This window comes from Thermobia domestica, chromosome 16 (assembly GCF_964235325.1).
Source record: "Thermobia domestica chromosome 16, izTheDome1.hap1.1, whole genome shotgun sequence".
In the NCBI taxonomy this organism is placed as follows: Eukaryota; Metazoa; Arthropoda; class Insecta; order Zygentoma; family Lepismatidae; genus Thermobia; species Thermobia domestica.
The window spans coordinates 73,044,957-73,072,548 of record NC_137469.1 but is presented as its reverse complement, the minus strand read 5'-3'; the positions used below and the strand labels follow the sequence as shown (position 1 = coordinate 73,072,548).

At 35.0% G+C, this 27,592-nt stretch overlaps 1 protein-coding gene across 1 annotated transcript in view; it reads left to right on the top strand.

Annotated features, from left to right (window-relative positions):
- Nucleotides 1-287: 287 nt before the first annotated feature.
- The window catches only part of LOC145673158 (uncharacterized), a 177,332-nt gene continuing 150,027 nt past the window's right edge, over nt 288-27,592 (top strand). Inside the window, exon 1 of the mRNA XM_081742590.1 lies at nt 288-844. The gene's annotated coding sequence lies outside the window, so the exon portion shown is untranslated. The remainder of the gene's footprint in view (nt 845-27,592) is intronic.

Below are 27,592 nucleotides of genomic sequence, written 5' to 3'. Positions count from 1 at the left end.
CACAGAATTCAGGAAATGCCATAAAGGAAGAAGTAATAAAGAATATCAACAAAAAGCAAAAGTACATTTTGCTAACAAAAGAGTAAGGAAGACAGTGATATCTCTTCAAGTCAAATCTTCTTCTTCTTCTTTTTATGAACAAAAAAAATCACGATTCTCCTCTCATTTCACTAAAGAACCTACGCTACGAATATCCCTTTCCATCTCGTTGTAGATTCATTGAGTTCTTCACAGTCACCCATACGGACCTTCCTTACTTCAAGTGGGGCGACGTTCCAGTTGAGAATAGCTTGGCTGCTGCTGTTCTTTTAATGTGTGTGTGAGAAGGTGTCGTCTGTGTGCGTGAACGCGCTTCCTCAGATTGGGAGTTTTGTATGTCTTCACTCCACCAGCCTACTTTCTTTCGCTACGGACACTGGAGATTCTTCAGTCGAGTGATAGCCGCCTGCCTGGAAAGAACAGAACGATATTACAACCGCAGGGTATAATACACAGAAAATACCATTTAATCATATCTTCGTTTCCCTTTAGTGATTTTTTTCCCCCGTTTATAACATTCAAACACGCGCGTCGCGGATTGCAGCGTTACTCCGTATATGAGAAGTTAGTGACCTATACTTGCGTTCAAATCAAGTATACGTTGTCCTCAATGACTGGCTTCTGTTTAGTTTTTAATTGAATGAAACTGAATTATTTTGGTGGCCGATATATATTTGTTTTATTGTACTTCTTCGAATTTTGTGACATAAAAAGTTATTTTATTGGGTGTAAAAACGAAATTAATTGGTGACAGCAACGAAGCTTTTCAACAAAGCAGTGTGTTTCTACTGAGTTATTATAGACGGTAAGTAATTATTTATTGAATTGATTTTTTAAATTAATTTTTGTCATCAAATAACATAACGTTTGATTAGGTGTATATCTTTTCTGATAATACCATACTTCTCTGCTTAATGGGTTCCATTAATAGTGAAATCGTGAACTCAAAACCGTAAGCAGTGGCTTCGTGTAGCGTACTCGCTAACGTTCTCGTCTTCGGTGCGAGCAGTCCTAGGTTCGATTCCGATGGGAACACTCGGTCGACAAAGTGTAAAAAAAAATTCCAGGCAAGCCATCCTAAGTGAGGTTTCACTTGATTTTCCTCATTCACACCAGCCAAATGTCGGGATGGTACCTAACATATAGGTTCCAGCCGCTTTCTTCCTTCCCTTTCCTCGAAGAGTGTGATCGCTGACAGATGTCATCCTCATACGTCACAGAGTAATATGACCATAGGTGCTGAGTGCCTATAAATCAAATTCCTAAATCCTAAAACCTTAGGCAGTACTTTTCCGACATTCATATGTAACATCATATGAAGTACTACACTAGAAACAACCACAACCACATTTTTATTTTTTATTTTATTTATTTTTTGTCAATTGGATAAATAGGATAAAACCAGTATGATGATCAACATTAGATTTTTTTCTAAAATTAGCTATAGTAAACATTTTCAATATCTGAATAAATTTTGACTGTGATCGATGTTTTGCATAAAGTAGAGTTTAAATAAGAGACACTAGGTCTCCGTAGTAAGCGATTTTTTCAGGGACGAAGATTAGGAATGAAGAGTTATATTTCTGGACATTCTACATCTATGGTCTTTTAAGCCCGTCACTTATGAGGATTAACATCCCTTGGTGATCACGATACTCAGGAAGTAGGGAAAAAAGAAACCAGCCTGGAACATTTATGTTAGGTACCATTCCGACATTTGCCTGGTGCGAATGAGGAAAAACCTTACTTAAAATGACTGGTCTGAAAAGACTTTACACACTTTCGTCCGAATATCTCCACCAGAATTCGAACTCGAGATTGCTCGCACCAAAGGCAAGAATGTTAACGACTACGCTACGTGGAATCACTCTGGACCGAAGAGGTCATGGTCCGAGCCCAGTCCAAGTGAACTGTGATGGACAAAACCATGAGTCCCCCTGCCTTCTTTCCATTCGGCCAATTCTTTCATTTTCATTCACTCCTATCTATCGTACGTTTCCTTTAGAGTACAGAATATACAAATGGAATGTGAAATGTTAGCATTATTATTAGCAAGGTTATATGATACGGCGATCTATAACTTTACGTAGAACCATTTGATTCTCACTGGTAATCCAATAACGAAGGAGCGGCCCGGTATGCTAAGGAATAGAAAAAAAGAAGTTCTATTATTATTATTATTATTATTATTATTATTATTATTATTATTATTATTATTATTATTATTATTATTATTATTATTATCCTCTAAATTGAAACAAGGTTAAGGAAAACCACAAGCGTCCTCCCGATGTGCAACCTAGAATTATTATTTTTTTTATAGCTGCCCCCTAACTATGGCTTCCAGATGTTCCGGATTTAGATCATCGCCCCCCTCCCCCTAAATTGTTAAAAACTCCCAAATGTTCCGGTTTCTCTCCAAAACATAAATTAATATTATTCAGGGAATTATATATATTTTTTAAAAAAATACAGCTTTTATTACTTATCGATACTCAACTAATAGGAACAATTTACTCTGTATCACTTACTTTTGGTAACTTTTGACCAATTATTTAATTTATTTTAATATTTTTAGTAAAACTAAGTGCATATCATAGACTCTACTATAAATTTTCATAGAGTGTGCCAGGATTTCAGTCCCAAAATGTGAGAGTCCTACTCCCAAGTTTGGTCCATACCGTAAATTAATTACCATTTCTAAATTTTCCATGGAATTTATGTCTTCCTTCCTTAAGCATCCTAAAATTCGAATACTGGTGCTTCCACTGTTGCATATCGAAAATAGTATTAGTGAATAACATAACCCTGGTGTCACAATAGATTTTTAGTATTACTACAAGATATCACGAAACAATAATTTGACGATGGACATGTTATATCTTCAGAAAACGGTTAACTGTTTTGTAATTGGTAAATTAAATGCTACGCCAAAAAATCTGATATAGGCAATTTATCTGCAAGGATTAATAGATTAATCTTCGTGTTTCATACTTCGATGACTACTGCGAAGGAATCTACACAAGGGTTTGTGTTATACGACCCTTATCTCCTTTGCGTGATTCCAAGAATCAAATGTTCTATATTTTACACCAGCTTGTGCATGCATGCAAGGAATGCCATTTTTTCACAAAATTATTATGAATTTGCAAAGGATATACTATGCTGATATGAGACATTATGGTAGTATTAATATAGGATTAATAATGTGAGTAACTATGAGGTATTTTATACCCTACACGTGTTTTACATATCCGTGATGTTCATCGCCCACACCTTCAGAAATTACACATATTTTGTAAATGTAATTCATTACCAAACTTTTGACAGATATGTTTAATGTTCTTTTTTAAAAAAAAAAAAAAAAAAATACGTGACGCAGGAACTTCGACCTCAGGTTCATTTTGTATGCTATAATGAAGAAAGAATCCTGTAAAATCTTGTAAAATAAATAAACATTTAATAAAACGATGAGCAAATATATTGATTTTAAATTGGATATATTTCTGCTAGTTACGTTTTTGATCGGTTAATAGTCTATTCCTTTTGAACATTAATGTTACATGAGAGAGATCCTATAGAGTTAAACCTGTAATATGAACCTTATCTACCCCACCGAAATAAAACCGGGTACCACAAGAGCAGAAAGCTTGTGTTGTGACCATCTTACGACAAGTAAGAACTGGAATACGTATCGTAGATCGCATTGAAATGAAATTTTTTTTAAAATATGGATTTTTCTCGGTGTAATCGCTAGCCCGGGTGCCTTTGGTTCAGGAGGTCCTGGGTTCGATTTCCAGTGCGAGAGTATGAAAAGGACCCCATACTCCCACAATAGTTCAGATTCCATGTTAAACTCTAGGTCTTGCCACATGTGGCTTCACTGCTGACGTACATGGAAATCAATCATTTGAATCAAATCAAATGAAATATTTATTTGTTCAACTAACTGACCAGATAGGGTCAGTTGATATTATAAGTATTATCAAACAGTAACACTTATAATAACGATGGGGAAGGAAGGAAGTAGAACATACTTTTAAAGGTACCATTCCAACATTCTTGTAGTATATTAAAGAAAAAAAACAGGGAGACTCATATAGTGAAGATAACTGGCCACCGGGTTCAACCGGAAGCTTCCGATTGCGAAGCGAAAACTAAGCACAGGCTACTCGCGCTTTGCGTAGTTTAAAAGTGATCACCTTTGCCTCCACTTTTTCAAGATATTACAGAAATGAAAGGGAAATATAACAATTTCACTGCGTAACTTTTAGTGAGTACAAAAGACCACTTAATCTTCTTCTTGTATGAGCTCTAGCTGTCCATTCTTGCCTACGAAACTTCTCATTTCTTTGTGGTTTTCTTCCCTACATCTTTTATTGTTTAATATATTTCAATTTCTTCAATTTCCTGTATTCCATTTAAACTTTTTTCTATTTTTTTCTCACTGTCTGCCAGTTTACGAGTGTAAGATGGTCCATTTCTTCTTCATGTAAGTCTTTGACGTCGAAACTCATTTGAAGATGTATTATCTGTCAATGAGGAATATAGAGAGTGGGACGGATGATTAATCTTAACCTCTAATATTTTTATGCTCTGTAAGTAGAGTTGTTAATCGTAACGGAACCGAAAGTGTTTGAGTTCCAGCCACCAGAACCTAGATAAACGTTTTTAATTAGGTGTGCTTCAGTAAGAGAATTGAAATACGTTTTGACATGTCAGTTCTGTCCACAAAACCGAATACCATACTTTTATGTGTTTCATGAAGGGAACCGAAATACATTTTGACATCATAATGTAAATGCATCGTTAGCTCAAGATTATTACAAGTTGCAATTGGTGTTGAGCAACTACGAAATGGTAAGACAAGGGTTACAGTGATTTTGTTACAACATCTATTTCTCTATCCTCCGTAATTTTGATTCCACTTCAATATCGGTTTCGGTCCCAGAATCAGAACTAATTTCCTCAGAAAATCTATTTCGGTTCCGTGCCCTGATTTAAAACAAAATCAATTCCGGTTCCGGAACTGAAACCCAGTACAATCCATTTACAACTATCGATTCTGTTATCGTGAAGAACGCACCAATGTTGGAAGAAATTCAGACAACGACTAAACCCCTAGGAAATCCACGGAAAAGATATTGCCCATGTCACATTTAAATGCCTGAGGTTTAGGCATCCTTAGCGATAAGTTGAGCTTACTACTACTGATTTACCGTGGCAGCTCCCTCTGTAGATTAGGTTCGGACAAAAGAACGTGTCAACTTGGAATTGTTAAGCTAATTATTGCGAAAAAGAAATTTGTAATTTTGTTCATCCTTAGCAAACTCGTAGCTATTTTCAAAATAGGAAAATAATACTGTATTCTACTGTATAACTCCGGGTAGGAGGAGATGTCTGCACAGGCACATGAATGTCAATATAGCCAGGGGTAAAAATGAGGGGCAACACGGGGACACCACCTCCACTCACCTTCAAAAAAATATGTACGGCGTCCTCCCAGTTCCTAATAAATCGCAATGGACGAAGATGGGCAGGTAAACGGCATGACATCATACTGCTACCTATCTTTACCTTTACCTTTTCATATCCACTTTTACCCCTGATTGTAGCTGTAAAATAATCAAAGTATCCTTCAGTTCTTAGAATATTTGACATACTTATGGAACACAAGCCATTCACCAGATGTTTCTACTAGGTATTAACCAGGATTTTAGTTAATTAGTTTGTTGGCTGATAGATATTAATGTCCCTTTCCGATCTATCCCCCTGAGAGTATTCACTTGGATTTTTATCCGAGGAAATAGTTTGTTTGTTGGAGATTATCATTCTTTTTCAGCAGCGAGGCTATATGAGACGTGAACTAACAGTTTAAGATGAAGTCCGAACCACCGAACCACCATAAGGCATTCAATGCTCCTCTCACCAAGAATCGAATCCGGGACCACACGCTCAGAAAGTACACGGTTTAGCCAATCGGCCACGGAAGGGGCGGATAAGGCTTTTTAGGAAAGTAACACGATTAAAACGACACATACCAATATAATGTGCGTGGGAGATCAAGCTTTATTTTGGTGTCATAAAAAGAGTAGCACATTTAGTGAGATTTAAGCACGTGTTCCAAGTGGAACATCAACCATGCAGAACAGATAAGATTCACTCGAGAAGCTACAGCCAAACGAAACATAAATAAACTTAAGACGACACGTATACTATGTCATAGATTTTGCATACGATACAAAGCACAGGAAGCTTGTTAGAAAAATAGTAGATTCATGCTTTCCATCTACAGTAATTATCGAGTTTAATTACATTTTAATGGTCGATTAATTATAAGGAGACTATTTCATTCTTCAAGATTATTATTTAATTATCTATGTATGGATTTTTTTTGTTCCCAGTTTCATTCTGAGAAATTAATTTGTCATACGATCAAATAAGGTAGCATTTCTCAAGTTTTTTCTCCCGTGGTAGGCCATTTATTTAAAAGGACTCCTTCGAACTAAACGAGAAATTTTAACATAAATGTTGATTTAGATATGTAGGCAATGCTCTAATTACTGCTCCAAATGACTATAGGGTAACTCAAGGCGCAAAATCTCTGTTCGTCAGATCGCCACTGGCGACTGGAAATTTAGAGCTGGCGACCAGTGTTCAGTACGAATGATTTCTGTCTAAACTCACAGGGCTGCGCAGTTTCTGTTTCGCACAAAAACAATTGTCTCTGAGTGAGAGAAAACACGGAATGTGAAGTCTTCACAACGGACATGGAAAGTGAAGTCTTGAAAATCCTTGAAATTTGGTGTGGAAAAAATAAAACTGCCTTTTTAAATACTTGCAACCAGATTCATAGAGTGGAAAACTGGATCTTGTCTTAGCACAGTGGGCAAAATATAAACTTTTGTTTTCTTTATTGATGTTGAATCAGACACAGTGAAAACTTCATTACGAGATTCCCAGATTTGCTTCCAATTGTCACATTTTGTGTAGTTTTAGGTGACAAGTGAGTACTGCTTCATGTGAGAGAGGCTTCAGCGGTCTAAACCGAGTTAAGACTGCCTACAGGAAGTCACTGATGACTGACACACTGGGTGGTTTGCTAACAATTTCCATCAATGGTCCTTCACTTAAGGACTTTGATCCGAAAACTGCAATCGATAATTGGCACTTCAGTGCAAAGAGAGAGAGAGCGCGTTACACAAACGTGAAGTCTTAAGGTAAGTTTTTTTTTTTTTTTTTTTTTAACATGTATATGGATTGTCCAATTCAAAATTATCCTGAATCTAGTTGTCTGGTTTTGAACTTTTATGCCCTGATGTAATATGTCAAACCAAAGGCCGAGGAGAGGGGAGGAAGGATATCTCATAATTTGTACGCGAGAGATCCTGGCGACCATCATTTTTGGATTGGCGACTGCGTCTAACTTTGAAATTTTGCGCCCTCCGCTAATTATTCATCAACGTTAATTATATATAATACAAATACACTGAACATAAAGCCAATTCACAATTTAAGGTTTTTCAGCCGAGTTGGTTTCCTACTTAGAGGACTGAATATTTAAGGCGTTATTCTTAAATCATTGTTACAGTATTTCCACGGCCCCTGTTGCTTTATAGACTTAAAATTATAAGTTGTTAGTATATGCGTAAAGATTGTGTGTGTCACTGTTAGGAAAGGGAAAATAACAAATTGCTAAAACAACATTTTTTGTAGTTAACAGTTTATTTCTATAGATATAACAGCACATTAATAAATAAACAATGTGATTCATCTAAATAAAAACTCAATTATTATTGGTGGGTCCGCAGTGGCTCAATAGTAGAGCGTTCACCTCTGGTGCATGGGGTCCCGGGTTCAAACCCTGCTCCCGACAAGTGAACTTTCTGGTCGATAAATCGTGTGTGGGGGTATCCTTGGAGTTCTCTCGTTTTTTCCCACTTTCTTCATTCATTTCTCATCATCACCATCTTGTTTAGCCTAGCCGGCATAATCGTGAAACGTAAAACTCAAAGATCTCATTTCAGTTTTTCAATTATTGTTGGCCACGATCGACATAGCCTACTATCTAAGCGCCATAAAAATTAATTTTTTTAAAATTTCCTCAAAAACTACACATCAGAATTTATTATCTATCATGTCATTTTGTTCAAACGTATTTGGATAACATTGAAATTAAACAAAAGTTACAATCGAAGCGTTAAGGACAATTTTAAGCTATATCTCATTAACCAGATTATGTGTTGTTGTGCTAGCATCATAATGAGGGTATGTTTCAGCATCGGTTTCATCTCAATAAGAGGCATGGTTCTCATAGTGCATCAATTGAGAACCATGCAGAGAAATTCGTTTTACTCAATTTTCTCGAAAATTACGCATGAGCTTTCGCACTCACATACACCATTTTGATCAGCTCAATAAGTTCTATTGATCGTTATATGTCTCATTTTTATAATTTTTTTCGATAAACTCTAATAATATTTGTAGAATTATTTCTTTCTCAGTTAAAGCAAACTAAAAAAGAGCATAAACACACACACACACACACACACACATATATATATATATATATATTATATATATATATATATATGTATGTATATATATATGTATGTATATATATATATATATATATATATATATATATATATATATATATATATATATATATATCTATTAAAATCAGAAATTAGTGTCCTTCCGCAAAGACCATGAGCGGGCTGTAGGCCACACGTTAGTAAACACTAAACAAGGGAAGATTAGCAATTCATGGAGGTAGATAAAACTTTACCTTAGTTAATATTCAAAGTAATCGGTGCGAAACCACTGGACTTTTTCCTTTATCGTTCTCTCTAAATGCACATAAACTGTATGGAGGTACTGTCCGATGGTCTGTCTAAGTCCGGAATTGGGCGTACCCCTAATTGGTGTCTTCTGACTCTTTTAGGTTTTACCCACATTTGTTTGGTAACATTGCTTGACATTATCTGGTAATATTGCTTGGTATTGTCTGGCAACATTGCTATCCATGTTTATTTGTTTTCCACTGTTTTCTGCATTTACCTGTATCAGACATTTCCTGGCCACTGGATTGGAAGAGGTTGTGCATCTTCACCAACTCCCTTTGCCTGGCCTCCAAGAAGTCCCGATCTGACGACACCACACAATGCTCTCTGAGGTTTCATAAAGCAACAAGTAAGAAATACTCGATATCACACAACTTAGGAATTACGAGCAGCTGTGGAACATGCCTTTACCCTCGTGACTCCGGAGTACCTCCGCAAAACATCTGCGACAACTTGGCGCAGAATTCAGCTGTGTTACAACATTGATGGTGATCATACCGATGTTTATGACTCTTAATACTTCAAGGTAACTGTACAGACATTCTACTATAACTAACATTATAGTGTTGAAACTAAAAGGGGGCACGCCCACTTCCGGACCACCCTGTAAGTTAATGCAGATATGTAATCCATGCTTTCTTCCTTTTATAACACATCGCTGTATTTACTATTACAGTTATCTGCAGGGCTCGGATTTATATGCACTAAAAAAAGAACTGTAAAAATGCATGCAAATGTACGCAAATAAGTTAGAAAATATGCACTATAGACTAAATTAAATAATACACACTTAAGAAACATTTTAGATAAAAAAAAACAACTTTCTTTTAGATTGATTGTTTACAGTGTTTGCTGTATGCAGAATGAATTTCCACAGTACATTACTAGAAGTTTTTCAAGGTATTCTGGTGTCAGACTTCATCTATTATCTGCTAAAGATCAGTTAGAGCGAAAGTTACTTTTCATCGACTTTTGTTATACCTGTACGTCCTAAACGAATACTTTTGAACCAGGCACGTCAGTTTTGGAGAAGTGTTTGAGAAATAAACATTTTAAAAAATTAATTGTGCACTAATAAATAAATAATAAAAAAAACTATTATGTCGATGAATAATCTTGCTTGCTATGAAATGACGATACTGATTTGGAAACTATTCGCACTTCGGAACCTACATTAAAAGAGCAAGATATAGTGATAAAAATGAACATTAAATTTAAATTCACCAACCACTGAAAAGAAGAAAGAAAAAGAAAAGAACGAAAAGCAGACAGGAAAATAAAGGAAAAAGAAACAGAAAAGAAAGTCATGATTTACGACGAAGACAAACTGAATTTCTAAAAATACAAATTAGTGATTTAATGACTTGGATATACCATGATTACAAGAAAAAAAAGTTCAGTTTGATAAAGGAATCTCAGCTTCAAAATGAATGTTTAAAAGATGCTATTTGTCACAATTAGTGATTCATTGTTTATTTTGTCATGACTATTCATTTACTTTCATTGAACGCTAATCAATTTCCCTTTCAAAGCAATAATAATTTGACTGAATATCTCATTCAAAGCTATCAATTTCATCTTCAGCACGTTCTAATGAATCTAAATGCACACTGACTGCTTCTCTTTCTCTGCCATTGTCATTTTTGAAAGCACATTTCTTTCTATTTAGTTTCTCCTTTTTTATAATAAAATATACCTGAATAAACTCAAACCATAATGATTGAAAAATTATGAGCAGTTATCAGTTTCCACTAACTGAATACATTGAGCTCAGTTATAATAACCCTATTATCTTTTTTAAATATTATTATCATAATAACACTAAAACTTTTCCGATAATATTTCTATTTAATATCAGTCAATTATAGATGACGTGAGCTTTTATTATTGTTACATGTGATATGTGCGTCACTTTAGGAGTATATGTGTTACTGTTAAAAGCACGTGGATCACAGTTAAGAGCATGTGTGTTTTCTTTAGAAGACAAAAAAAAAAAAAAAAGTAGGTATTAAAAAAAAACAACAGTTTTTTTTTTTTTTTTAAATGTAAAACACGGCTGTTCGCAGGAAGTGTGTCCTCGAGGTTCAGATCCCCCCGAAATCACGACTTTTCTGTAAATTTGGTCTAATTTTAGGAATACTTTTACAAATTTTAATATATTTTTCCTCATATTGAATTTGGGTTCCTCCCGAAATAAATTTCTGTGTATGCCTCTGATATAGAGTATACAAATATATAGACGATCTGTTCCGGCAGAATAATAACTAACAACTTCTATCGAGAACGAATTACATACTTTAAGCGCCATTAAATTTCGTTTTTCTCGATTTTTCTCGAAAACTACGCATGAAAATTTCCGCTGAAGCGTTTCATTTTGTTTAGCTCAATGTGATGTATGGATTGATATAGGCTATGCTTTGTCTTTGGACAATACTAAACTAAACTTAAAGAGCTAAATCGTAGTAATTATAGTTATTAACGATACTGTATACTGTCTTATTAATGTCCTAGCGAAAAGTATGATGAAAGTATACCTTAATATCAGTGTCACTTCAAGTAGGAGCGTGGTAATAGCATACATTTTTAGGTTTGAAAACAAACATGTTTAGATTGGAGCTAAGCTCCTCTTTACTCGACTTATAAGGAGACTTACGGAAGTGTCACTACCTATTTGAATGAAACTTTGCACATTTGTAGCACATCGAAAAATAATTTTATAATTGTAATCGCCATATTGGATCGCCCATTTTGAATTTTGTAATTTTGACGTCAGATTCTGATTCAGCTATAATAAAACCCCCATAGTAGTATGTTTTCTTTTACATTAAATGATTATTTTCTGTCTATGGTTCAATACCAGCCCTAACGTTCAAAGGGTGGTTTCTACCCTTAAACTCGTACCATTGCCGAAATATAAAAATACGTGTCGATTATTTTTCTATGTTCTACAGATGTGCAAAGTTTCTGTCAAATGGGTGAGTGACACTTCCGTAAGTCTCCTTATTAGACGTTCGTTTGCCCGGATACTCCTCCGAGATGCCTGAACCGTGCTTAACCAAATTTGACATGGTGATTCGTTGGCACGCGCTGAGTATCGTAAGAGGTTCGCATGTCCCGATCGGACACACCATTGAGAAATAACCACCGAAAAACGGGATGCCCATAAAGTTAACCTTGAAAAAGCATTTGACGCGCGAATTCTCATTCGATGGAAAATATAAGTTTTAGCATTAGAAATAGTACGAAGCCCATTTTCCTTTTTGTTCTGTGAACAACTTTTCAAAATCATTACATACCGGTACTTGACCTGATATACCAAATTCAATTGAGGGGGGTTGCGGCGGCTCAGTGGTGAAGCGGCCACCTCCGGAGCTTGGAGTCCCTGGTTCGATCCCAGCTCGCGCCGTGTGGACTTTGTGGTGGACAAACACCGTGCTCGTGGGTTTTCTCGTGGTTCTCCCGTTTCCTCCCACTTTCTTCATTCAACCATTTCATTCATTTCTCATTATCACTGTCTCCTTTAGCCTAACCGGCATAAGCGTGGGACGTAAAACTTAAATATTTCATTTTCATTTTACCAAATTTAACTATTTGCATGCCCTGTTCGTTCACGAAATGATGCACTAAAAATTCTATGAATAATCAAAAAGATCGATCGCTTCGCTTCAAATTTGCAATTAATGCATACCAAGTTAAAATTTACTTTACGTGTATGACTATTCTCCTGGCCCAAACATTCATGAAGGGTTATTACTGGCTAGATGACGCTACAAAGTTGGATAAACATAAAAAAATGCTCTCTCATTCGCTATCAGTGCCATGCCGTGGAAAATCAGCTCCCGGGGCGAGAGTATATGACCGCTCCCCGTACATATGAGTGAGGTCGACAGACCAGCCACAAATTGCCGCGAAGCGTAAAAAAAATAAATCAAAAATAAACTCTGCTTTTCCTTGATTTTGAGCATATTTTTTTAATTACTTTTTCCTTCCATTGTATATATAAATATATATCTTTTCTTTTTGCTCTAGAATTCTGGACCCTCTTACTTCGACGCCCAAGGCCATCGCCCCCCTTCCCGCCATGGCACTGCACTGTCCGCTATCGAACCCATGACTGCGTAGTAACCTCGTGGTCACATAGAAACACTCTGGAATAGAATACCTGTAAATTATGTTATTTTATATATATCGACTTTATAGTATTAAAAAAGTTGTTAGATGACATTTGTTTTAGGGTAATGCAAAATGTGTTTCTAGGCAGTCATATTTTAAATGACAAACGGTGACAGCTACTTATATATATATATATATATATATATATATATATATATATATATATATATATATATATATATATATATATATATATATATATAAAATCGTACATTTTAGAGTTTTGCTCAAGGAGGTTAAATTGATAGGAAACTGACAGTACGTAGATTTCACATATCCTCATAACTATGGAGGATAAAACAGAACGCTTGTATGTAATAATAATCCAGTGACCAGTAATGTTGCAGGATGTACATGTCTTATTCTAGAATAATGCACTGACTAATACGACAACTACACGTTAATGGAGGACATAGAAAAGGAAATTGAAGCACGTGAGGTGCAGTTGTGAGGGCAAGAGGTCTTTGGATATAGCTTCAGGTTCATATGCTGTATGACCTTGACAGTCTTGTTCTACTCCATACTAAAGAATTAATATCTTTCAACTTTAAAAAAAAAAAATCAAAATGCCGTAAGGAGTGAATTTCATGTCTTACTTGTACATAAAATATATGTGTTCCACTGTAGGTTGACGTGTACCTTCTTTCGTTTGATATTAAATTACGCATTTCATAAACGGATAAACGCTACTTTAGGATTCATCTTTTTTGTGTGTTTGTCGTAAAAGTGTAACTGGAAATTATCATGAAATATAAATTCATTCCTCAACTTTGTGATAACATATTATATTATATTAGTAACACTTAATTTATCACGTAGATCGATTCTTCTCAAAATTCTTTCAAGTGGAGACCAATTTTATTGGAGCGAAGCTCCTATTTACTCCACTTAGGCTTTCGTTTTTCCAGATACTCCTTCGAGAGGCCTGTAACGTTTTTAATCAAATTTGGCATAGTGATTCGAAATGAAATGAAATCTTTGAGTTTTACGTCCCACGATTATGGTGATCCGAGAGGGCGTGCTGAGTGTCATAAGGGATCGCATGTCCTGATCGGACATACCATTGATTAAAAAATAATCATCGAAAAATGGAATGCCCATAGACTTAATCTTGGAAAAGCATTTATCGCTCAAATTCTCATCGTAAACAATGGAACATCGTAATTTTCAACATTAGAAATAGGGCGAAGCCCTTTTCGTTTTGTTCTGCGAACACAATTTTTCAAAGCCATCATGATTTTCGTTGATATGCAATGGCGGATCTATCCCAACACCGGGGGGCCAAGGTCTGCCAGTTTTTTGAGTGTCAAAAATAATTGAAGCTTATTATTTATATACAGTATCTTTGAAATTTTACAGTAAACTTGTGATAAACCTATAGTTTGGATTTTGCCTGCCCCCTCCCTAGTTTTTACTTTCTAGATCCGCCACTGCTGATATTCCAAGTTCAACTACTTGCATATCGTGTTCGTTCACGAAAACAATGTATGCACTAAAAAAAAAACTATGAATAAAATCAATTAAGATCGATTCATTTGTTCCAAATTTGCAATTATTGCATACCTGGTTAGAATATTCTACAGACCACATTGCTCTTGACCAGACTTTCTTTCATATAATGTTGTGCCGGAGGGGAAAATAAAAAGGGGTTGAATTTGCTAAGGGACGTAATTTACATAAAAGTGACATGTAATCACAGTTTAATTTAATTTAGTTCGGGAAGAGAATGTAGCCAACCCCAACCTCAGATGGGTCGATTTTATTATCTTATCTATGGTTGCCGACAAGATAAGAATTGAGGCTAGAGGTCTCTCGTGGCTATATGGAAAGGATACATGGGACCCACATAGCAGATGGACGTCCACGAGACGCCCGAGACTGATCCGCAATAGACAACGGGCCATCCATAGGACTTCCGCTGGATATCCAGATGTCCGCTATCCCGGAAACGAGATATTCAACGGGACCTCAAAGGGATGTCCGCTAGTAAATCGTGGGATAATGTGGTCGTAGGTATGTCCGGCGTGGGATTTTCCTGGGATCTACTGTCTCATTCGGGACGTCCCGTGGACATCCTACGCTGAAATCCTTCAGGACGTCCATGGGATATCTAGCCATTGTACTGATAACCCCGGGAACTATATGGGATAATTGAAATCAAAATGTGACGCTCTAGGAACGTCGTGTGCTATGTGGGGAGGCCCGGATTAATTCCCGTTGCGGGCTCATGCTGTTCAAATACTATGTTGGGCTGTAGGTTCACGTTTCCTATAACCTCGTTGCTGAAAGGAACGAATTACACACCCAGCCAAGAGTTGAGGCTGTCTCCTCTCAAAAACATCTGGAGAAAAATGATGTTTCGTCTTGGAAAGTGTATCTGCTTCTACTGGAAGAGCTATGTTACATTTCATATCTCGTGACGGAATTTCTGTCTCGTCTCATCTTGGGGTCAATCCTTATCTTACGGAAGAATTTAAGAGGTAATGACGCTAGGTAACTGACCACTTACTCCGAATATCTCCGTGTACTTTACTCTAATGTGTATTCAACGTGTTTTACAACTCAAATGTCAAGTTAAAATAAAGAAGAAGAAAAGCAGATACACTGAAACTGTAATTGAAATAAATGCAGCATTACTTGCAGGTGATTCCTGAGGTGACGAACCACAAACAAACCACCAGATACAACCTAAAGGAAGTAGTCTACAGTAAGAATCAAAGGAGTGGTAGCATAGTAGAAGAAAAAGAATGTAAACAACACACTAAATTGCTAGTTTGATCTGTTGCTTGAACGATACAATTTATACAGTTCTTGTAAATAAAGTCATTACACGAATCAGCAATTTGTGAACTACGTTGGTTTTACATTAACATTTATTTAAATAGGTCACTGTGACTGCAGATTTGTTTCCGTTAAAGTACAACAGAAGCCTAAAGAGTAAGAAAAGTTCCCCAAAGCAAAATATCTGCATTAGGAAAGTTTGACCTGTGGTGACCTTTTCCGCATATTGGTTTATTCCGCTTTATTTTACTTTTTCTCTTCCCTTTTTCTTTAGTATCAAAAAGTATGTCAGTGTGGACAGCGGTTGGAAAGAAATGATAATGGAAAGAAAGAACTAATATAGCTTACGTCACTGATACGTACTTGACCTTACGGGAGAAAAGGCTGTTCCTAGATTTCCTATCAGTATCCAGTAGTACGTCCGAAAGGTTTGGGTGTGCAATTTTCCTTAAAATAAATAACTGAATAAAATCTGGTACAAATACTTTTAACAAACTTTATTGAAAATCAAACAAAATGCTTACAACACGTCATATACATATTATACTAAAATTAACTGTTTGCCAATTTACAGTTCATCTTTATTCTTTCTCTGCAAGATGTGCTATTAAACACAAACTTGAGGGACAGTGATGATTTCAGAAAGTTTCCTCTGAGAAGATACTTTCAGTACATTGGGGGTGAAGGTAGTACTGCAAATATACTAGTAAATTACATTGAGCAAAATCAGATATATGCTACGGGGATGATTTATCAATTCTGGGAGAAATTCTCCCCTCCCAGGTCATCCATGAAATTATTATTATTGTGAGGGGTTCTTGCCTAAGAAATTAAAATCTGTATGATTAGCTAAATGTTTGCAAATTTAGAGCGAATGACTACTTTGACATAATCATAATGACATTTCAAATGTATTCCTTGCATAAAAATATAAGTTTCCAAGATAAACAAGGCTAACTTGTGATTGCTTCTAAGATTATATCGATCAAACTCGGATGAAGACAGTAAATCGGATCATACGAAACTTACATATATGAATTAATCTATCCTCATAGTTCAAGCTGTCAGTATGTAGTCTGTGCTCTATATAACCTCTCATATCCCACTATGTGAGGTATATATTGTCCAATTCCCCAAGTATGTGAGGCATATGCCTTCGCATACCCAAGTATATAAGCTTTTAACCTCACTAATATTTGTTGAGTTTTAACCAAAAATATTTTAAGTTCAAACAATATTTTAGCTTTTAACCTAAAAAAATTCTAACTTCAGCAGTATTTTCATGTATGGGATATGGAGATGTTAACGGATTACTTCATTAACGGTCTCGGCCGAGATAATCTATTTATCTATTGTAAAAGACAAACAAAATTCAAAAGTTAGCTATCGTTCAAGAGTTAAGTGGAATAACGGACGGACGGACTAGCATTAAAATTTTATACACAGGTTGATTCATTTATATTGAGCCGAACTCACTGTGCAATTGTACCCCGCATGCGCAACCCATCGCCGTGAGATTGCCACCCACGAGGCAAGTAATAGCAACATCTGTTATACACTGTAGTAGAACAATGTGGTCGAACGTAGTCTGATGTCACCGAAACTAAGCAAACTCTAGGAGGGGTTCATTGTTCTGAATTGTTTTGTTTCTGAATTTGGTAGTGGAAAAGTATTTTTTCTTTTTTCTTTTTTCTTTCTTTTTTTTAAATTACGGATGGCTGTATTCTCTACTGTAAGTAGTGTGATACGCCAGCTGAAATTGAAAGAAAATTTATTGTGCAGGGAAGAAATATAAGCGTCAACTTAAGCAAACAAATGAACAATGCAGCAGCCTCCTGGGCAGTGTAGTTTGTCAAATCTTTTAAAGAGTTTTTCGGGAGATTTGAGACTGTGAGGCATTTACCTGAGTTCACATTTCTTTGAGTAAAGTGGTTAATATGAAATTGATTGTGTTTTTAGAAAATCTCTCCCTGATTCTTCAACATTAAAGAAAAACTACATGAAAAAGATAAACGAAAAATTAAAAAAAAACAATGCTAAATATTAGGTATGAAGCGGAAAAAAGAAAATATGGATGTCCTTGAACTAAACATGTGATTTGCAAGAAACCGACGTTGTTGGTGTTATTATTGCTGTAATGCAACATGGTGGGCCTGATCAAATATTTCTTCTAAACTGTGATATTCTGGAAAATGTTAACTATCCCACCCGAGGAAATTGTTTGACCAATCAATGCATCAATTATGGTCTGATATGGCTCAATACAAAAATGTATTGTTCGTAACGGACAGCGCTACATATATGGTGGTCAGCAAACTCATTGCAGGCGCTATATTCCAAAATGGTTCATACAACTTAACTTAAACTCTAACTATTTCTATGGCCTATGGAACCCGGAGGTTCAATGCCGCGTTCACAAAAGCTCTCCACTGACTTCTATTCTTAGCTAATTGGATCCAGTTTCTACTTTGTATTCCTATCTCTGCGAGATCCATCTTAATATTATCCTCCCATCTGCGCCTAGGTCTTCCTAATGGTCGTTTTCCTATGGGTCTACCAGTCAAGACTTTGAAAGCGTTTCTACTTTCTTCCATTCTAGCTACATGACCTGCCCACCTAAGCCTCCTAGACTTGACGACCCTAACAATGTTGGGTAAACCGTATAAACTATGTAGTTCCTCGTTATGACGCTTCCGCCATTCCCCATTCTCGTTCCTCTTGGGTCCGAATATTCTTCTCAGGATCCTGTTCTCAAATACTTTCAGTCTATGTTCTTCCCTCAGAGTAAGCGACCATGTTTCGCAACCATACAGAACAACAAGCATGATTATCGTTTTATATATTTTAAGCTTCAAATTCCTCGACAGAATTCGCGACGACAAGAGATTTTGAACCGAATAGTAACACGAATTCCCTGCTTTTAGTCGACATTTAATTTCTTCGTGAATATGATTTTCGTCTGTTAATATTGATCCTAAATATTTGAAAGTATTCATACAACTTAACTTAGTAATACAAAAGAATACTGAATCAATTTTAACTATATATTCTAAAAATTAGAACATAGTATTATGAAGAATGCTTTCTCTTACGTTTCATTTAGAACATTATTAAAGATTTTAGGATATTTCAAAAATATTTTTAGTGTAAATCTGCCTTTCTATTTTGTATTTTCTGCAAATTTATAGTGAAATAAAAACCTAATCCTACTGATATTTGTAGAAGGCACAATAACAAAGAATAGTATGGTATTTTTGAAAAGTAAGTTGTTTAATTATTATCTTTACATTATTCATCAAAATTGAAAGAAAACTTTTTTTTTGGAAGCATAATTACATTTTAATGGTCTTTCTTCATTTTGCCCATGAATCTATCTTTATAGTACTATACAAAATTTTATCACGAATGCAGTATACAAAAGTTTATACTATACTGCAATTTGTACTATATTTAGCAGATTTCGTAAAGAGAAATTAGCAGATGAATGAAAAAAAAAAAGCAGTGATTAAGGTCATTGAAATTTTTTTGTAAATCTTTGGGAAAATCTGTTGATAATAGGACTAAAATTAGTCTATAATTATATTATTTTGTACCTGCTTTCACATGGATGTGTTAGTAACACATCAAACGTAGTAATTATTAATTTAAAAGTTCTACATATTTAAAAAAAAAAAATCCAGCATGATCCTAACTTACTAGTATCTACATGAAATCTGAGAGCACTGTTGTTTTTAAAGCTTAATTTTTTACTTTCCTTTTTTTTCAATACAGTTCGTTGAAGAAGAGAACTTGTCGCGAAACTACTTAACGTGGACTACAAGTAAAGATTTTTTCTCCCTCTCTCATGTAACAAAACACGACAGAATACTCGGAGCCCATAATTATGATGGATTTGAAGTCAAAAATAATAAGCACGAGCGGTCATTAGGAAGAAAACATACATTGATGAGCAAAGAAATAACTTTTGTAGGAAACAGGCTTTGAAATGATTGGTTTTACCATGTCCATAATGTACTTTGCGTGTATGGATATGTATGTGTAATGTACGAAGGTTCTGCCTAAAGTTCCAGCGCATTAAGGAGAGACCTAGCCCAGTAGGGCGGGGATGGAGTGGAAAGTTCTTTTTTCTGTGATTCAATAGTTTAATGTACTAGTAAAACTGGAGTTGCAGTGAAGGAATACAATTACGAATACTACATATACAATAATTGAGTAATGCCGTAATAGGCTCACATGTTGAGACTCGAGCTCAACAGAGGAACATGAACTCATGTGAGCACGAGTCCCATAAGTGGATAGCGAACCATAGTCCAAGTCTGAACGAGCACGAGCAGCAATCAGGCTAGTAAATTCAAAAACGGGTGAGTGTGAGCCTGATGTGGTTAATGTGCCTGAGATCTGGCTGACGCGAACTTCATTGGGAATAGCGAGCCTGAGCTTGACCGAGTGTGGTTCTCAGATAGCATGAATCTCATCGAGATTAGTTAGTGGGAGCTCAATTGAGGATTGTGAGTCTGAGCCCGCAGATGCCCAAGTAAACCCAGATTATAAAATAGCATCTCTAGTTGTGCGTACGAGGCAATATTTGAGGCTGTCTCGTCTTGAAAATATGTCGTGAAAGTGACTCCTCATCTCAAAAATTTATCTGTTTATGTTGGAAGAGCTCTGTCTCTTATCTCAAATCTTGTTACAAAAATTCTCCCTTGTCTCGTGCTCAACTCTAACCATCTCTGCTAATGGCTAGATTATCCAGAACTTCGCTTTGATCTCACATTAGCCTCTCTCTGATATTATATAGTTAAGAAGTCAGTTCCTCAAAACAGAGATTATTAGAAACATTAGTGGAGTCAAACCTTTGCACAACTAGCAAACGTCCATAACATCAATGTCATGTTGAAATAAAAGATATACGGATTTTACTTGTATGTATCGTTGCATATTATACTGCGCTACACAGAGAAAAATGCATAATCCAGTCGGCATGTAAATGCTGTTTTTACCAGGTTACGCGCGTCACCACATTAAGTAATGTTTCATCCGTTGTACGATCTACACCACCGTCAAGCGAAAATGTTGTATTGTGGGACCATCATTTCGAATCTAGAATTAACACCATACCCATTCCGACGGTGGTAACTTACGTATATAATGTTGTTACCACTTTCCTACGACTGTCCCCTCTTGGTTCTTTCTAAATCTGTGACTCCCTACCTTACGAGAGTAATAAGACGTCATATCATTCTGTGAGAAGGAAAGAGAGGAAAGATGTTTTTAAGACGAAATCCAGACGCCGAACTCCAGACTTTGCATGGTGTTCCCACCTGCTGTACTTCTATACATGAAATCACATTACTTAGAGAGCGCAACCGCGTAAATACGATGTATCTACACGTAAATCCTAGTCCTTTTTTTTCTCAGTGTAACTTCTGATATATTTTTCTTTCTTGTTTTGCTGTTAAACCATTTTAACTCGACAGAAGAAAATCATCAAGGCATGAAATGGATGCAAACACGGAAGTATTTGAGAAGTACAGGGTTTAGGAAAGAGGAATGTCGCGTTTTGAGAATTATTTGAATATTCAGCGATGTTTGTTCCTAGTGTTCTCCACGAGACGAGAAAATTCATGAATTTTATGAGCAACATTAGTCCACTCAAGGTTTAGATCTTAAACATTGTTTTAATGTTACATGGTTTATATATGTATGAGGAGATCATTTTGCTTTGAAACGAATAAATAAGACCCATTTTAATGTTTTTATTTTACTGATAGCTTATTTAAGTTTACTTAAATGTCAAGTTGCTTTGTCAGAATGTGTGTGCATTATAGAATATTACGGAAATTAAATTCGGTTTTTAAGTATTTAAATTATTACATTACAGAATTAAGTTTTCACAAACCAATCGATATTTTACATAGATTTTTAAACGTGAAATTAGTAAAATTAAAATGTTAACGTTGTATTTCATTTCAAACAAAAACAAAGAACATTTTTTTAAAAATATAAATGGCTGAAAAGAAAAAAGTGCTTAACGCTGTTAATGGGATCCTGTAATGATAGAGAAGTGTTTTCTAATTAATGTTAACACGAAGATCCGATCAGGACTTGACACAACAGAACTTGTTTGATCACTTGCTTTCCAATACGTAAGATAAATGAAAATCAAATTCTTGCAAACAATGTACAGGGTTTATCCATTAAAACATACAACTTGATATTATATATAGGTATATATACCTTAATAATAGATTTTAGTGGGAGTATGCACTTGACGGTTAAATTTCAAAGAGAAAATCTAATGGTGGCTCTTCCATTTGATTCCGGATAATGCTACAGTGAACACGTGGATCCGGCTGTGACCTCACTCCCGACAAACCTGTTACACTATCTTCTAAGAGAATAATCTGATGGCAATAGCCCACTCCTCCACCTGTTGGCACACATTGCGGAAAGAAAAAACGAGAATGAAAATGTATTAGTTGAAAGTGAATTCTGACACTGTAACCTACGACCTCGTATATTCTTCCCACGATCCATGTTTCCTTCTGTTTAAGTCTTAAATGTAAAAGAAGGGAACTATAAGTTTCCACCAATAAACAGAATACAATGTTGAATATAGTTTCGTAATATACCAGTAATTGCAATTTTGTTTTTGAAAGCTGCCATTTTTACGGTTTTAGACACCGAGATCAATAGTACTACGTATCTGATAAGTTGTTGCCTTTGTGGTGGATGAAAGGATGCTACACTGAGGGAGAAAAGAACGTATGTGCCATACACAAAAACCTATGCTATCCTGTAGTTTCTGGATTTAATGACCATCCATATGCAACTTCCTGCAGTGAACGTATAAGCAAAGACGTATGTTTTATATGCAGTTTCCGTATAAGTGTAATGACATCATATATAGTAACAGTGCATACGTATGTATCATCTAGTCGCGGCCGTATGTACGGATTAATAATGAGGATACATTTTATCAGAAAACATCATAATTGCAAAAAAAAAATTGTAACATACATCCTGTACATTTGTTATATACATTCATCAAAGAGCATAACAACTGTACGTATGTCCCTTACGCGCGTTTACATACATAATACAAACTGTCGCATGCATTTTACGGATTTTCCTTCTATTGTATACAACTTATCTACATGCAGACTATTCGTACGTACACAGAGAAAATGCGATGAATTTTCAGACATTTACATGAGTAGAAGTGCTGCCATCTGTTTTAGTTATGTGCACTAGGAACAAAATGTGAATTGTAACACGACGACAACAGATGGAACGATACCAATTAACTATTTGCAGTCGAACAATATGACACAGGAATAACTGCTATAGGCAGCTTGAAAAAGGACAGTTGTGGTTCAGTAGGATAAGCTCTCGATGGTTGTAATTTATCAGAATGACGTCACATATGATGAGATACTGTATGTAGAAGGTCAGGATGCCACAATAAATGGACTATGTAACATATAGTTGACGTATATAACATACAGAAGACTGTTAAATGCAGCGAAATGATGTAACATCTAAGCGGGGAAAGGATAGGCAGACATATATAGCATACGAATAGCTTATACTTCATATAGATTTACGTAGCAACTATTCGTATTCCGTATATTTCTGAAATTATCGCTGTTCGAATAACTGATTTTTCTCGGTGTATTGGGGGAAGGGAGAGATATTAGTATTCTGCATTGGGTAGCCAGAATATAAGAGCAGTAAAAGGCAGTAGTAACTGTCCATTTTCAATTAATTACATAAGTTTTTGTGTATAATTGCTGAAGTGATTCTGATTTAAAATGAAAATGAAAACGCGAGAAATTCTACAAGGCAATTCGATTTGATGTTGGAAAATCTATATTTAAAATATCACAATTCTAAAATTCTTTAATGTTTGAAGTTCTTTTTTTCATAGGGCAATTAAGTTAACAGCTATATGAATGGTTTAATGCTTTATCCTATGTTAAATAGTTTTACATATTAAACGCAAAAACAATTAAAGTATGTACATGGCTGCTTTCACACAAATTTTATTAGCTTCAGCTTATACGTTTCTCTTGAAAACTTTCTGCACAAGTAAGAAATGTTACGTAAAAACAATATCTCTGACAACACTGCCATATATTTGACGTCATTCGTAAACAGCAAAGTTAGTTCGTAATCTTACCGTCTGCACAAATGTATCAGACACGTAATAATTAAGTAGATAGTATTAGTTTCATAATTTTCGTCTATAAGCAGATATATTCCAGAAATCTGTCCACAAATATACACATAATACTCCTAGGTTAAATTTTATTGTTATTTATACCAAGTGCTTTTGTTCATTAGGAAACCTTGCTACTGTTTACCCAGTCGTCTAATTGAATATAAATTGCTACCATTATGTTCCTATTATAAATCTGTCTTACGCATACTTCAACATAGTAGAACTTTTTTTTTTTTTTTTTTTTTTTTAACCTTTTACGTCTGGTATCATATTAGACATTTTATTGTGCTGTCAGTGTGACATAATGATTCATACCGGCCGAATTCGATTATTGGTCTTGCCCAATTTTCTGTTAACAGTTTCAAATCAACAACCACGAACGTACGCAGAGAGTAGGCCCTGGGCCTCCGGATCCCGAGTTTTCTGTAAATTTAGTCTAATTTTAGAGATAATTTTGCAAATGTTAATACAATGTTATCTTCATATTGAACTTGGACCCCCGGAAATAAATTCCTGCTTACTTCTCTGTCAACAACACTTGTGACAATTACCAAATAAGAGTTCCATTTCAATACTTATTTTTTAATTTTTTGGTTTATTTTGTTGGAAACTCTATCTGGAGTTTTACTGGACTTGCACGGTTCCACTTTTTTAAAAAAAGAACTTAAGAATGCATATGATGTATGAAAAAAGTCAAAAACAAAATAGTGAAAGGAACATGGAAGCTTAAAATACCTCAAATTCGTTTCTTAACAATGTTGTATTATTAGTATGTGAGGACCCAGGGGAAAGATTAGTAATAAAAGTATGTAACGGACCAAATTTTGGCCTCGCTCCGTTACAGACATTTTAGCGCTTCACTAAATAGTGTCATTTCATCTCCCGTAATAGTTATTTACATAAGAAGAAAAATTTAACTTGGAGAATTATTGTTTATTTCCAAAGATGTTTTATGTTCAGAAAGGCCATAAATCTATATCATTCTAGAAGAGATTTCGTTTATTTTAACATTTAAAATTAGACTTATTATTTAATCTATTTCCTTAAAATTATGAATATCTATATAAATCTGATTATTGTAATATTCTACAATATAATTATGTCCGTTTTCGACTGTTGTAAATATATTTATGATGTTAGGTTTATAATCCAACATATTAGAAGAGAAGAAAAGAATATATATACTGTTGTTGATTGAAAATTGTAAGATAAGAAAAAAAAGATCTAATTATATAACGACGAACTGAACATAGTGAAAAACGTTAAATTTGTGTAGTTCACTGATTGATAAATCTTGAGAAAGTTTGTATATTCCTGTTAATGGTTATTATTGATCAGTGTCCTGTGTATTTCTTGTGATATGAATAAGATGGAAGCTATGTCTGAATAAATAAGTTTCGGGTCACCTCAACTACTTCATCTCACCTTACGATGTGCTATGTGATCATCTAATACTTACTGATATATGCATGCGTTCGTCTGTAAATTAAACAACAAATGCAATTAAGTTAATAAAATGCACATAGCCTAATATGATCTATTTGTGATGACGTCAAAACTGTATTTTATTTTGTTAGTTGAGGCTTCAAGTAGTGTACCGTATATTTGTATATTGTCTGATATGTATGAGATGGCTGATATGAATATAGAGTCGACGAGTGATTGTATATATGGATTCCACCTATAAAGAATATTTTGAGTTCGAGCCAAATGTATGCCGAACTGAATCAGATGGAAGTTGGTGTTAGAATCCCGAATAATAGTAATCACAATGTTGACCTAATCTTAATGATCGCCACTACATATATATATACAGATAGTTTTTTAAAGATGAATGTACGCGTCTTTGCAAGTCTACTCGTATATAATTTACGTCATTGACAATCTATTCCTTAAAAAAAAAAAAAAAAAAACGCTGTATATGTTAAACCGCCATAATTGCCTTCAGGGGTTCCAATCCAGAGCGAACCAGGAAACGCGATATCCGAAAGCAACTACTATATTTTTTGAATTCTTATAAGTAATAAAACGAAAAAGTGTAAAATTATGATTATTTCAAGCCTAGCAAAAATATAGGTTCACATAATGTAAATTAAATGTATAGTGAAGTCGCAATCATGCGATAGATATTCTGTATGAGTATGTAAGTTATTTTATAAGTTTGCTGTATTTTATAAATACACTTGTACTGATTTTTTAAGATAAAGATATATCTTTTGAATGTATACATAAATGAAGAATTTTGATTTTTCTTTTTCATGTTGCGCAACATTACTAGACTATATTATCTAACGTTTTAAGTTATTTATGTTATATAGAGTTTTCATCAAATCCGAGATTTTCATAGTGATATCTTCGGAATGAATGCGCCCAGCATAAAAGAATCATAGTCCTCTTTTATTTACTCAAACTGTTCGCGAACTGAGCCCCTTTTAGTTTTACATCCCATGATTATATCCTGATGTGGGCTACATGGAAAATATAATAAATGGAAGCGAATGATAATGAAATAATCGGTTGAATTACAGTGTGGAAAGAAATTGGAGGACCCCGAAAAACCCACAGACATGACATTGTCCACCACAACCTCTTATACAAAGAAATCGAACAAGGAATTCTTCACATACAAACAAGAGCACTCTATCAGCCACGATGCTCCCAAAATATTCTAACTTATAAAAAAAAAACATATATGAAATTAATATTTATAGTTTTACGTGCTATGTTTGTGTCCTGTTGACTACAGGAGACGGATGATACATGCTAGACAAGTAATTAATGAAAGGATGGAAGAAATTGGTAAAACCTCAAGAAAATCCACGGACAGAATGTTGTCCACTACAATTTGGCCTGGCCTGGCATCGAATCAAAAACTCTTCGGATTAGAGTTGAGCGTTCTACTTCTAACTCGATGTATCCTCAAACAAAGAACAAGTAGACAGGCTTTCATATAAAAGTTTTTGTTCGGGGGGAGGCAAAATCTAAACACGTGTTGGATGCCATGAATACTATTTTGATATATATGAAAGAATACTGAACATTAGAAAAATGCTGCCGTTAACACGATTGGCCGAAGGAAAGATATATTGATCGTCCTTACGATATTACGTGCTAAAGGACGTGCCTTGTGCAATACTGATATATAATCACAAATTAATTTATTTATATTGGGTCTCAGAAGAATATTGAACAACTCCGGAGGGATAGGGTAAAGTTACCCGCAAGAAACACTACAAGTAGGGAAAAAGAATGTACTTTTCTTATTGACTGTATAGATACTCAATCCAAAATTAGCTTTCATGCAATTTGAGAAATAAAAATCTAATATACGTGAAATGAATACATAAAAATACCTTCGTTTTATATCCAAATGTTACATACGCTGTCACTTACGAATGATGAAATTGTCAAAAGTGACCTCAAATTATTTCGGCAAAAATAATAATTATCTTTGCTGTCAAATATATACATTACATTTTATACTCGACAGCTTTTCTGAAAAACAGAAATAAAAAAAAAAAAGAGTAAC